Consider the following 15,013-nt stretch of genomic DNA (forward strand, 5'->3'; position numbering starts at 1 on the left):
TGGTCCCCTTTCTCCCTCTTCACCGCATACTATATGCTCCTGCCTTAATATGTACAACCCAAAAGAATCCTCACCGATGGTAAAATTAATTAACCTCTCCTGATGTAGGTCAAAGTGATGCATGCATGCATCGACGCTAGCCTCGTGGGCCCACAGATGGAAGCACCACATGTGAGTGTCCTAGCTAGGAGAACCATCGCGTGCATGCATGTGGCCAAAAGAGGTGGCGTGTGATGTTTGAATAGCCAATTTCACAATTTTGATGTGGCACGTGCCTCGGAAACCAAAAAGTCCCGACACTGAGTGAGGTGTACTTGTTCACGGACGCGTATGTATGTTATATATGCAAGTCCCCTCCCACCTCTTCGACGCGTACTATACACCACCATAACACAAACAAAAAATATTCTACCTTGCTGATCAAATTAACCTCACTGTCGGTTGTTCGTCAAAGTGATGGACGACGACCTTGCGGGCCCACAGAAAGCGTCACACGCGAGTATTGAGTGTCGTGCAGGACAACCATCGACTGCATATGGTCAAAACATGTATGTATGAAATTGTTGTGTAATGTTTTAAATAACGATTTCATGACTCTGATGTGGCACCGTCCTGCCTAACAAAACGACCAACCCACATGATGGCTCACAACTCGTAGTGTACTGCGAGCCACCCACCACACCCAGGCGCACACACTCACACACACTGTGAATCCACCGCAACTACGATGCATGTTAAATTAATTATCCCACGGTGAACATATGTTACCAAAGGAGGGACGTTTTAATTTCGAAAAAATCACAGAGATCATTAAGACATTTTAGTACATTAATTGATTGATTTTCTACGGGTATAATGTACAAAAATCAAATTTGAGCTACATGCACACATGACAGTGCACCTAAATGGATTACAAAAACACATGTGTCTCACTGGGTGCATGTTTACTCCCCGTGCAACAAATTTCAAACATTGAGAATCTTGATTCTTAAATTCTAATGCATCCAAAACTTATTTGAAGTTCATGAAACTTATCGTGTTGCCATATGGACACCAATACAAAGTGGCATTGTACTTTTTTGTCAAATTTGAGACCAGTTTTGATGTAATATTTACCTAATTACAAATGAGTGATTATTAATAATTGGGAACAAATATCCCAAACGGATTATTTATTCGAACCGTGAGCGTTAGACCAACAATGGATACGTGCGATGCTTCGGTTAAGCAATAAAGCGCCAGCATTAATCATCCAAATAGAAAAACAATATACGAGTCGGCGCGCAACCCGTGTGCTGTGCGAGCAGGCGTGAGTTGACGGGACGCATGCGAGTAGTCCGCCGCGCAGGCAGACGGGGAGGCGTGCGTGCAGGTGTGTGAATTGACAGAGGCATGCTCACTGCATAGTGTCATCAGGAGGTGTGCGAGTAACTATGTGAAACTTTGGTAGGCATGCCAGCAGTCGGGTGTGTAGGCTCACCAGGGAGGCGAGCCATCTGTTTGACCGTCGCCCGCCTCTCTCCCACAACTCCCACTACTCCATATTAATGGTGCGCCCAAGCGGCCACACCCCCATCCTTGTCACACACACAATCCTCTTTCTCCGCTTGCATCCTCAATGCCACTCTCAGTCCTCAAAGCCGTCAGTGTATGAGGATGCCGCCGAAGCGCCCCATCGGAGGGAGCGGCAACGCTAGGGCTTCTAAAGCACTGGAGCACGGTGCAGAGATGGAGAGAGAGGTTGCCGTCACCGCCGGCGAGTCATCGTTGCCCCCTGACGTCGTCGACGGTGTCAAGCTTCCACAGCCGGAGGTGGAGTTCCACACCGACTCTGGTGACGACCCCGGCGACGACTCCTACGACCACTCCAGCGATGACTCCGACGACGACGGACAGCTGGTTATCATCTACACCCATTTATGTGTCAAATCGATCATAGGGTTTCTCTGGTTACTCCTGCCTCCCCCTTTTTGGAATAGAAATCATATGGTTATGTTCTCCCAATCCATGAAATCTGAGTAAGTTTCGTTAGATCCGTGTAGTGTATTGATTGTTTGAATGGTAAAAGTGATAAGTGATTAGTTGTTTCATCTGTGCAAATGATTTCTGCTAGTAATCCGACTAGGATTAGTGTTCGTGCTAATAATTCCTAGACAGGACTTGAAAATTGATTTTGAATGACCTACATATGTTTGTGCCATTATTTTCTTCAAGATTGGTCTGCACATAGACAACTGTGCTTAAAAATCAATCCATAATCTCTGGATATGTATAAATAAATAGCCATAAATTCCTAATCCTACTTCACGGCATGTAATCATTGATTTGATGCCAAATTTGTTTTACTATTTGTATAGGTGATGTCTGACGATGTGGACAGCGAGGATGAAGATGGCCAGAGAAGGTACAAGAGGCAAATCCTGAGGGAGCTTTATGCGGGAATGCATAACAAGTGTATTAGGACCTGGAACGGCGGCTATCAATGCCCATTTTGCAACCACAAGCTTCATGACGTGTATCTAAGTGTTCTGGAGCATGCAAGAGGACAGGCCGTTGGCTCCTTCAAGCAGAAGTATTCTCGCAGGGTGGCGCATGGCGCGTACACTGAGTACCTGGAGAAGCTTCAGGATCGTGTCGGCATGTGAGATGAGATGTGGGATGGATCGAACTATGTACGCTTGAGTATGCTTAATGACGGTTGAACTATGTACTTATAGTTGAACTATGCTTATGTATGTGTACGCTTATTATCTATGTCTGAGTATGTTTAATTTATGTTTAATTATGTCTAACTATGGGATATGGATGCAACCAGTTCGGTTGATGGAATCTACCCCCATCTTGGTTTATTAGTCCCTTTTGTAATTTGTGTTAAATTTTGACCAAAGGTTTAACTGACAAAATGTTAGTGCAGGTCAGCAAAAAATTATATCATTGGATGGGTATTTGAGCATAGTGTTCAATGATATAATTTTTTGTGACATGCATAAACATTTCTTAGTTAAATATTTGGTCAAAATTTGGTAAAAAAATACAAAGAGAGACAAATAAACCAAGACGGAGGTAGTACGTCAATCACACACGGTTCCCAAAATTGGAACAATGTGCAATTACTTTCATTTTGCCTGTTGTGTCAATCACACACGGTTCGCTCCAGCAAACCGTCGCCTTCAAAATTCTTTGTGGGATAGAAAACCCTCACCACCCAATTCAAAAAAGAAAAAAGAAAATCCTCACCATCCCCACGTCACAAAAATCCTCACTCCGCCCGCCACCCCCTCTGGTCCCCATTCACACCTGCACAAGCTCCTCCATGTCTATGCCATGGCACCGCCTATCGCGGCAGTAAACACTTAGCTCGACGTATGCCGCCGCTCCTAGGCTGCCGGCAAAACCCATCGTATTTCGCCACTTTCGCTTGCCGCCGCCTATCGCCATCGAATTTCTTGACGCTGCTCGGTTGAGGAATCTGGCGTATTGAGGGTTCTTTCTCATGGACAACAAGGTAACTAATTTAATGAGATATTATCTCATCTATTATCCCAGTTCATCTGCCTCCTTTAATCACCCGGCGGAAATCGCCGTGAATTCATTTTTATTCGAGCTGATTTGAGGGTTTTCTTTTATTCATAGAATGTACAGTGCACTGACACATCAGAAATTTGCGACCTCCTCCAGAGATTCTATCTCACCGTACCAGATCACTTGAGGACGCGCGCAGTATGTTCAATCTCACCCTAAATCGGTTGGCATGGCCTACTTTCATGAACATATTCTAAATATTGCTACATTGGATAAAAGGTGTCACATGCACCATATACGTCAAAGGGGATTTTCCCCTCTTCTTTCTATATTAGGCAAATTAATGATGTATTGTTCTTTTGATTACTCTCATATTTCCATAACATCATGTTTACCCTATCTGTTTAATTACAGATTTTTGTCCTTCGATTTCAACTGTTGTATAGTTCTTTCAATTTGGGCTCATATTTGCATGTTACCATATTTTCTTTAACAATCCTACCATTTTTTGCAGCGCATCCCTTGCTATGCAACAGATTATGTAGTGCACAATCTTTGCCTTTACATAGATCAAGACTGCACGGATGTCATACTGCACACAACCCATGGATTTACAATCATTGCTACTGTAAGACTTGATGAACATGGTGACTCCTATTTTTGCACTGGCTTTTGGAAAGAATTTTCTAAGTTTTATGTACTGAAAGCTGGCACTAAAATTGCACTGCACATAAAAGGGCATGGTCATGAGATATATGCTAACTTCCCCGACAAAATCATCCGTCCAGACTTTGTTCGAAGTAAGTTTTCTTTTCAACTACCTGCATGTTGACTTACCCAGCAATGTCAAATGAATTGTGTAGTATTTAAGCAACCAATTGGTATTTCCTTTTCTTACTATATTCCTACCTAATAACTTCTAGTTACCAATACACTTTCTATTGCCCTATTTTAACTAATTATTCCCTACACTCTCATTTCTATCAGAAAGCGCCGCTGACAAGGAGACTCCGGAGGTGGAGAATGGGGCTGCCAACAAGCGGAGGCGGGGCGAGCTCAAATCGCAAGCGACTCCAGCAGGCCTAGACTTCATCAGCAGCCTCCCCGATGATATGTTGGCAGTCATCATCTCCCTCCTCCCAATCAAATATGGGGCGCGGATAACCATCCTTTCCCGACGGTGGTGCTCCCTATGGAACCCCAGCCCTCTCGACCTCATCAAACCTACGAACTCTGCCATGGCTATCGCAAAAGCTTGGATGCATTCTCCAAGATCCTCGGCAGTCACCTTGGCCCAACCAGAGGCCTTAGAATGGGCAAGTTCCGTTCCAACGGCAAGGACCGAGCCAAGCTTGACGACTGGTTCCGATCCCCCACCCTAGATCAGATCGAGGAACTCACTTTTGATGATGGACATATGTTGTTGCTGCCAACATCCACACTCCGCCTCGCGCCCACGCTGCGCGTCACCAAGTTCAGGAACTGTCATCCCCCCCTTAATGATGCGCCCGTTCTTATTCTACCACGACTGAAGCACCTTGAGCTTGTCGTTGTCTGCCTCTCAAACGGTGACATGGAGCGCCTGCTCCGTGGCTGTACTGCACTTGAGTACCTTCGTCTTCAGGCGATCAATGCGTTGAGTACCTTCCACATCACCTCCATGACTCTTCGGACTATTTATGTGTGTTGCTGGCGTAGCAGGAAGACATCACAAGATGTGTACCACGGTATGGTCATTGAGGACACGCCTGCACTTGAGAGATTACTTGTAGTTGATCAAGAAGGTCCAACAAGAATCAATGTCATTTATGCGCCGAAATTGATAGTAATGGGCTACTCGTCTGACAAATACTCCGAACTTGTTATTGGATCCACACCCGTTCAGGTATAACAGCCGCCTTCTACCTCTCCTTCTACAAATTAACATTATTTCTAATTTTGAAGATGTTTGTCCGTTTGTCATTCAGAAAATGATTCCGACAAGCTTGACCCCGAAATTGCGCACAATGAAGGTCTTGGCACTAGAATCTATCAGCCCCGACCTGGAGCAAGTTGTCAGTTTCCTGAGATGCTTTCCATGCTTGGAGAAGCTATATATTGAGGTGATGTTCCTTTCGTGTTAAATGTGAACCATAAGGGAGTTCAATTTGTGACACCTTTTTCCAAGTTTACAATGACAATGTACTACAATTTCTGAAGAATTCTTTTGGAGGATTTCAGTACATACATGTTCCACCCCCCCCCCCTCATATTGGTTGCTTGATGCATATGGTTACAATCAATAAGCATTTCTCCTTTGGATTCATCTGTATTAGTTTTCTTAGGGAACTTTTCATCCACTCCAACCTCTTGTGAAGAAGGCTACATTTTTCTAGAATGTAATCAAATGCCCATGTTAATCATGTCAGATCGAAGATGGCATGTTAGTGCATTTTACAAATCCTGCAAACCAAATATGCCTGTAGTAATGTTCAAAACTGCATGTAGGCACTAACACGTTTTCTTTTTTTGCAGATAAGATTAGGCCCAGTGGTGGGTAATGTGATACAATATAACAATCACGTCAAATGCCTAGATCTGCATCTCTCAGAAATTACTTTGAGCTCCTACCAAGGGACCTTATCGGAGATTATATTCATCAGGTTCTTTGTTCTCACAGCAAGGGTGCTTAAGGAAATGAGGTTTGCCCTACATTTATTTCGCAAAAATGAATGGTTTGTTGATCAGCGCCGGCGCCTGTGGCAGAATGGAATAGGCTCCAAAAATGCTGAATTTCATTTTGGAACTTCGGATAACAGAGTAATCGGAAGTCATCGTGTCAACCCCATACATGACTTCTCAGTGGTTGACCCCTTTGCAAAAATTGTGAGGTTTCGAAACCAGACTTAGAAGTGGTAATATTAGTTTGAACCTCTCTGATATCCATGTTCGGTGGATCAGCGTGAGCGTTTGCAGCTAATGAGCTGAATTTCATTTCTAATATCAGTTTGAACCATGTAATCTTAGAATTTGAGCCATATAACTCTGGAATTTGAACCTTGTAATATTTTGAGCTTTTGTGGTACAATCGTTGAAATGGCATCGTATGAGACTCGTATATTGGTAGCACTATTTTGACCTTAATATGCAATGGTCTTAGATTTTATTAACCATTCTCGCATCGGTTTACCTTGTCGATCTCACAGCACACGATCTGTATAGCTAACTCGACTGCGACCTTCGACATTGTTGCACACAGTTGGTTTCTTCCACTGTGTGCCCTGTAGAGCACGGAATTAATTATTGCACTCGAGTGTCCATCATCACCCTTCTGTGTAACTTTGACCTTATCACCCATGGGCAAACTTACGACCGAAGTCATTCCACACACTTCGTTTTTACAATGCTTTTTGCCAATAAACTCCCATGATTTGTCCCTCTTCTAGCCGACGCGTGGCCAAACTAGCCGGGCAGGAATCTTGCGCGGTAGCGTGGGAACAGGCTCACCGATGATACATTTGATGCCTCTTCGAGCCCACGCGTGCGGTGCGGTGTTGTCAAGCATGCACTGGAATCCTCCGCTATGAACGTTGTGACAAGACGTGATGATTACAGGCCGGCTGGCCCACATTTATTACAGCGGCCAACCTTTCGATCGCGCCCAACCATTGCAAGAAGCACACCCATCACGAGAAATTCTTAGAGGGTATCCTATGCGGATCCAATGGCGCTCCGAGCGGCTGCCAACGACGAGCAGCAGTTCACCATGCATGCCATGGTGGACACCCACAGAAGGTTCATGGACCTCTCAGTGGTGTACAGCAACGACCCGGTCTGGGTGGAGCACTCCATCCACATCATGGAGTTGTTGCTTGCCGAGGAGAAGTACAAGGTGGTCGGGTTCGACCTCGAGTACACCCGCGCTCGTGTCGGGTCTCGTCCCAAGGTCACTGTCGCCCAGATGTGCATGCGCCACCACATCCTCATCTACCACTACTGCCTGGCCACAAGGCCTTGCGAGCATTTTGCTAGGTTTGCCAACAACCCCCACTACATGTTCGCTACGATGGACATCACCAACGATGTAAAGGCGCTCGAGAATCCGGGCATCGCCTGCCAGAATCCTGTCAACATTCAGGGCCAATACAAGATCTGGGGCATCAAAGAGCATGAGAAGGACTCACTGGTTCACCTCGCTGAGGCCATCATCGACCCCTGCTATTGAGACATGAAGGATTCGTGCAACAAGGACAAGCGTGCCTAGCACTCGGCCTGGATGGAGAAACTCGACAGAGCTCACATCTTGTATGCGGCCAAGGAGGCGTACATGAGCTACGACAGGTACAGGAGGATCGTTGACATGAGGAAGTGCCTCCTTCCCCAAAACAACTAGGGATCCAGTCGGAAGCAGAGCAATGGCAAGCATCATCGCAACAATAAGTAGATGATTAGATCCTCGTTTCTCCTACTTTAGTATGCATGTAATTGCTTACTTTGGTGTGTGGAAATGTTATGTGTGTAGTCACTTGTGTAATTGTATGCTTAATTTGGTTACGCAATGCTGTCTTTTTAAGTATATATGTTGACACTCTGTAGACAGAGCGTAGATGTTGTGCGGACAAACAAAACCACATCGCACACGGACTAAACAATGGAACCCGTTGGTGATGTTTTCATCAATCACTCACAATTGTATACCAGCAATCATTTGCTCACAACACACACGGCTTGTTAGCAGTAATCGTCTGTGTTGTTATCGGTCTTCGCACACGTTTTCGATTACAGACCTGTTTGCCGCATATCACACACATCTTGTTAAGTTGAACCGTTTTTGTTCTCATGTCTCAACGCAAACAGTTGATCCGAGTGAACCGCATGCCGTATATCGCACACACCTTGATCTGGCTGACCATTTCTTTTGTGTTGCCTAATCATAAACAGTTCATCCAAGTGAACCGTATGCTGTATATCACACACACCTTCATCTGGCTGCCCGTTTCTTTTGTTCCTCCTCATTGCAAACAGTTAATTGAGCTGAACCATATGCCCAGCTGGTGGGTCCTGGACTAAGGGGTCCTCGAGAGTCCGGTCCGTGTGTTGTAAGCCGGACTGGTGGGCCGTGAAGATACAAGGCAGGAGGCCTTCCCCTGTGTCCGGATGGGACTCTCCTTTGCGTGGATGACGTCCGAATGTATAGTTTCCTTTCTTTGTAAACTGACTCTGTACAACCCTAGGCCCCTCCGGTGTCTATAAAACCGGAGGGTTTTGGTCCGTAGAGGCTATCAAAATTTACATAGGCTAGACAGCTAGGGTTTAGCCATTACGATCTCGAGGTAGATCGACTCTTGTAACCTCTATACTCATCAAAGTCAATCAAGCAGGAAGTAGGGTATTACCTCCATTAAGAGGGCCCGAACTTGGGTAAACATCGTGTCCCCTTGTCTCATGTTACCTTCGATCCTCAGACGCACAGTTCGGGACCCCCTACCTGAGATCGGCCAGTTTTGACACCGACAGCTGACACCTGGGAACAACTAAAATATCTGGTAACTCTATACCCCTTGCTTCTGCTCAGGCGGGCCTTTTGCGATGCGTGCCAAGGCATTTACAACACTGCAAGCGCTATTTCAACACACCAGTTGGCATGCGAATATGCGATGGACACCTATGTTAGCACACGTCGTGCTAATAGCAGGACAACGCTGTAAGTGGTGTGATGGGACAGGCGTTCATTCCCGGTAACAGAAGACGGCGACACATCATCGAGCATTTAATTCATTCACCTACCTCGTCAGGGTATGACATAGCCCACCATAGCTACTGTGGTAAAAGGATAGCCTGGCTAAGGTGGAGAGGTTTTTTTCAAACATACTAAAGGGTTGGATACTTGGTAGATTACAATTGGTAGCTTCAAAGCAACATTTTCTCTTCCTGGGAAAGGTTTGTAGCAACCATGCGACCTGAACCTGGCTAGATTGTGCTAGTTCTACATTTTTCTCTGTTTGTGCTACGGATCGGCAAAGGGACACCTTCTGTTCTTGGTGTCTCGCATGTGTTCTACACATGCGCGGTGACAATGCCAATGGCTATGCTATGAGTGGCGAGTGCTAGAGCTGCAAGCAATGACTGGTGGAGCTATAAGCCAAGACCGGTGGAGCTGTGACCGCCGACGGTCGTGCTACATCTGTAGGCAGGGCGAGCTGCAGCCAGCAAAAGCATTGCTTAGACTATCGACGACGGGAGTTGCAACTAGGGAAGGAGACTTCGCGACCATCGGTGGCAAGAGCAGCAACCGAGTTGCGATCGTCGATAGTTGTTCAACCATTGACGGCGGAGCTTCACCAGAGATGGCGGTGCTCCAACCGTCGCCGATGGTGCTCCAAGGCTCAGTGACGGTGTTGTGAGTCTGTGCGACAAGTGCCGGTGATGCACACGGTGTTGCTGCATGCGACGAAGCGCGCTGCTGTGAAGGGTATCTCCCTCGATGGTAACCATGGCGTATGTAGCTCACAGCGGGACGACACCAACACTGAGGTTTCTGCATGAGCCCGTATGGGCAGGTGTGTGCGGGTGGAAGGTCCTACGACGACCGTTTTGTGATGCGAACGGTATCTACCGGTCCGGCGGTGGGCGTCACCAGTTGTGAGCACAGTGTGTGGTGTTGCGAGCCGAATAGCCCACTTAGGTTGGGCGATGCGAGAGGATGAGAACGACATTTGTGTGTGGGAATTTCTCGTGTTGCGGGACCACAATCCAGTGGACACTAGAGTCGAATTGAATGATGGACAGGATCATCGATATTCCCTTCGGATCGGTCGACTGGCCGGTAGTGTCAATCGTACGGATGGTCGTGTCCAAGTTCATGAGCGGCACCATCCGTTTGCCAATCAATCAGGCTTCTTCCTTGCTTGCCAAGATCCTCTAGGTCTAATACCTATAGCTGAACATGGCGACGCGGCACAAGATCGTGTAGCCTTTTCTGAAGGCACTCGTGCGGAGATTCGCAGGAGCACGCAGGTGCCAAGCTCTATTCGGTCGCTTGATTTTCTCACGATTCGTGAAGTATTAGGATCCCACACAAGGGCATAATAAGTTTTAAGTTTAATCACTGAAACTTACGATTTTGTATTTGAAAAATACGATTTTCTCGGCCGTGGGTATCAAGTTTCAGAGTTAAAACTTTAAGTGATTTTATTGTTGTACTTAAGTCATGAGTTTATTGCTCGCTCGCACTAAGTTCAAGAGTTAAAGATTAACATTTTCTTCCGTTAAAGCGTATTTAAAATGGATTTTATTTAAAAGTCATTGTCACAAAAAACACGAATATGGAAACAAAATTAAATTTAGACATTTATTTAAAAGATATGGAAAATTGAAAATCAAAAGTCAAAAGAAAGCACGCGCGAGGGACCCAGATGCCCCCGCACCTGCCTGCCCCAAATCCTTTTCACACGTTGGTGAGTATTTTATTCATCTCCTTTATAATGATTCGGTCGTGACTGTCTTTGTTTTGTACATGTTTAATAATTAATAATTGATTATATGCATCACGATGAAGCTTGGCTGAGAGTTTCGACCTTCTTTTTGAGAAAAAAATTAGAGGAGAACCGAGCAGTGAGTCTTGGTCGAGTCGCACAGTGGTCTTCAGACCAGACACAGACCGAGCAGTACGTACGCACAGTAGCCGTGTGAAAAGAAGACGTGCTTGCCAGCGCCATGATTGTATCCAGATCGTAACCTGCAGGCCGGTTACATGCTTTACACCGATTTCCTTTTGATGCTTTCGACATGGAGTGGATCTGTAGAGCATGGGTGTGTACGTGTAGGCGCCACTACAGTATGGATGTGTATGCGTACGCAGCAGTAGATCGGAGGAGCTGGCAACGCGTAAGTATGTGTGGCGCCACCACGTTGACGGATCTAAGAAGGGTATTTATTGGTCGATCGACATTGTGGTAGTCTCAGAGCAGAGCATGGTTAATAATACAGCTAACTGTTGACTATAAAATATTATCATATCATCTATAATCATCATTTATAGTCACTCATACAATAAGGTTAATTATGAACTTGATTATAAGATTAATACTATGTTTCCTCATCTTCTTTCTGTCCTTTTTTTCACATTTATTGCACCTGCCTAGGAGCATGCATACAGTCAGTCTCTTAGATGAGAGCCTACTCCTTTATTTTTTATATCTTTCTACTCCACATAAGCAAAATTGACATGTAAGCGAGCTATAAGACTACTATTATACTTGTTCTCACGCGTTAGCTTTCGACGATGAATTGCATTCATTTGTCTGCTTTTACAAGGCTGCTAATTAGTCCTCTCTCTCTCTCTAGATAGCACACTCGCAATAGCATGGTGTTTTGAGAGTGCGGATTTTTGGAGGACGGGCTCCCCTGTTTTATTAAAAGAAGATATTTCTGAGTTGAAATGTGAAAACTTATAAATACTCATTGTGGATCTGAAAATTTTTGTTCAAAATATTATGATTTGCAAGCTGAAAAAACCCCGACCCAATAACAAAAAAAAACTGGCCCATTTCGATGTACCGTATTTGTCTTTTTGGTATACACCACGTATGAAAGTGTATTATTATGAAACTTTTCTCGAACATGTTATACATGTATTTTTGTATGTACAAAAAAATCAATTTTTTGCACCATGGAATGTTTCTTAGACGGGCTCCGTCGAGCCATTCCTCTATTGGTCATTTGTGGGTTTTTTGGAGCATATTGGCCTAGTGGTTTTAAAATTTGGAAGACAATTTGTTTTCTTTTGAGTAAACGACCCGACGTCATTGATAAATTAGGCAAAGCATGTTAGGTCGGAAAAAACGAGATGACAAAGAGTCAAGATAAACATGAAGTTACATCAAAGTTCTACATGGTCGTTGACTCTATATCCATTTTGCAAATCCTGACTTTTCTCGTTGCACCCGTGATACCGTAGAAGACCAAACCTCCGCAAGTTGGACTAACCTTAAAGGTTTCAAAGAGCCGTATGAGCCGCCCACCCCAATATGTGACAATAAACTTAAAATTGTTGAACGCCCTATAGTAGGGGATACACCGGTTGCAAGACAGGTTGTCGAACTAATGCTTTGTCGTCATACTGTCGGGAAAGAAACCCCAGAACACAAACTAACGAATCAACGTACGAATTCATAAGAGCATTCTTTAAAAATACTATTGTTGCCACCACCGCCAAGATAGGCTGAAGTGTCGGACAACAATCCACGAGAACGGGAGCAATCGATATGCAGTACCAAAACACTATAGACTCTCCGATGCAAGTTGGATCGGCCACAATAACTACACAAGAACAGGGTAGAACCATATAACCTTTCTTTCGTATGACGCTACCTCCACTTCAAGACTTTACCACCAAGGACACAAAAAACACCTACCTCATCTCCATAGCCACCATCTCGATCACTTAGTGTAATCGAGATTTCATCGCGACCAGCCACACTGTAATACTATCAATGATTCATCTTCAAGTACCTATTTATACACTGGCATTTGCTTTTGTTAATTGACCATGATATACGTGTAATCCACTCGGGTTAAGGGCCAGGGCATAACCTCGCAGACCTGTTTGTGTATACTATGGGATTGACGGTATGGTTTAATAATTTTATATTTGTGTACAACTATTTGTCTCTTGTCTCTACCTCGACCCTAGGACTCGCCGCTACCCGAGACACCGAAGATTGGTACAAGGAGAGGTACAGTCATGGAACACTAATGCATTGGTCTAGTTTGTTCTTAATAATCGACGCAAGCCGCGAGACAAAAAAGAGCCAAGCTAAATTTCAATCCTCAATGCGGGGGCAGTCCATCGTGGTGTCACAAGAAGGCATCCCCACTTAATTACTTCTTTACAAATAATATATCTTATTACTTAACGATGCATTATTGATCTATCATTATCACAAGCACGTATACACGGATGCTGGTGAAACCTTTCCTCTCACCTACTTCTTCTATTGCAACACCCGCTGTGATTATTTGTCGGTCCTTGGAACAAGAGCGACTTGATATAAAAATATTTGTAGGAGCCCCTCGGCCTGACCCCCTTAGCACCGCCACCCCAGGTGGTCACCAGGGAGATTAGATCCCAGCGCCGCTAGCCCTCCCAGCGTGTTTGGTTCAGGAGAATTAGAGATGGGGAATGGGAGTTGAGGGGTAAAGAGATTAAAAATCCACTGTTTGATTAGAGGGAACGGGAGTTTAAGTGGGAAGAGGACTGGGAGTTGGAGAAGCCAATTCCCACCGATTTCTTCCCAGGGGGTACCCTGTTAATTCGTGAGGAGAGTTTTATCCCACGCCAATTCCCATCATATGCCAAACAAGGGAATGGGAGTAAAAATCTACTTCCCATGCCTAATCCCTTCATAAACACCCTTGTGCAAACTCTCATGCCCTTGCCCAAGTGTTTACCAAACAGGCTACCCACAGCGACATATCATGCCGCCGCTACCGCTGGAGTTGACTGCGATCGCGGAGGCGCCCGGTGCCAAGGCAGTGAGGCCGGAGGAGGCGGCAGCAACCACCCGAGGCGGCTCGGGGCTTCGCGCCACCCTGACCATGCGGCGGCAACTGGCCACCCTATGGCTGGAGGTGCTGGCGATGGTGGGATGTCGGCGGTCACGGATCTGGATTCCAACCAGATCCATCATCGATTCTTCACTTGGATGGTCGGCGGCGCGATGAGGGCTCCGGTGAGGGAATGGATGATCTCCGCAGGAGTACCGGCGGCGGCATACGTCTTCATGGCGAAGCTCGACGTGGTTCCAGCCAATCGCGAGATAGGGGCGATGCGACTTCTGGTGAAAACCGCGCCTGATTGCGGTCTTGGCAGACGATGGCGACGTCTTTGACGTTATTTCCTTCTCAAGGCATCGTTGTTGCAGGCCACGTCAACTCGATCGGGATGTTCTAGGGGAAACCCTAGATCCGAGTTTACCAGATCAGATGATGACGACTCCTTTGGTGTCATTCTCCCTGCTGGGGGCATTGTTTTGGAACAAGTGTTGGTTGGAGGAGACAAGAGGAGGAGTGGTGTTACATCTACTGCAAGGCCGACGGCGGATTCAGGCAGCATGGCGCTGCGGTGTTTTGGCGGCAGGCATGTGTGGATGGATATGTGCGAGATGGTGGCGTTGGTTGGCACCATGGTGGCGTCGACAGCAAGCCTGGAAAGGTCGGTGTGTTAGTACCTACTCTGGAGATGGATCGGTGAAGATGGCGGCGGCGGCCTCTGAGAGTGCGCTGGACCAGCGTGTGACCCAGTCCCAGCATTGTGGCTTGGTTGGGGCATCCGGCTTTAGATGGTAGGCTTTGGTGAGATGTCTATTTGGTATTCGGCTCGGACATTCGGCACCCCTTTATCAACGAGATAGGAGTAGCGACATGTGTTGCCAAAATGATGGCTTCAGACTTACTGATGTAGTACTTTATAAGGTTTTGTGAATAATTAATAAAATGGCTTCCTGCATCG

The sequence above is a fragment of the Triticum aestivum genome, chromosome 3A (genome assembly GCF_018294505.1).
Source record: "Triticum aestivum cultivar Chinese Spring chromosome 3A, IWGSC CS RefSeq v2.1, whole genome shotgun sequence".
Lineage (NCBI taxonomy): Eukaryota > Viridiplantae > Streptophyta > Magnoliopsida > Poales > Poaceae > Triticum > Triticum aestivum.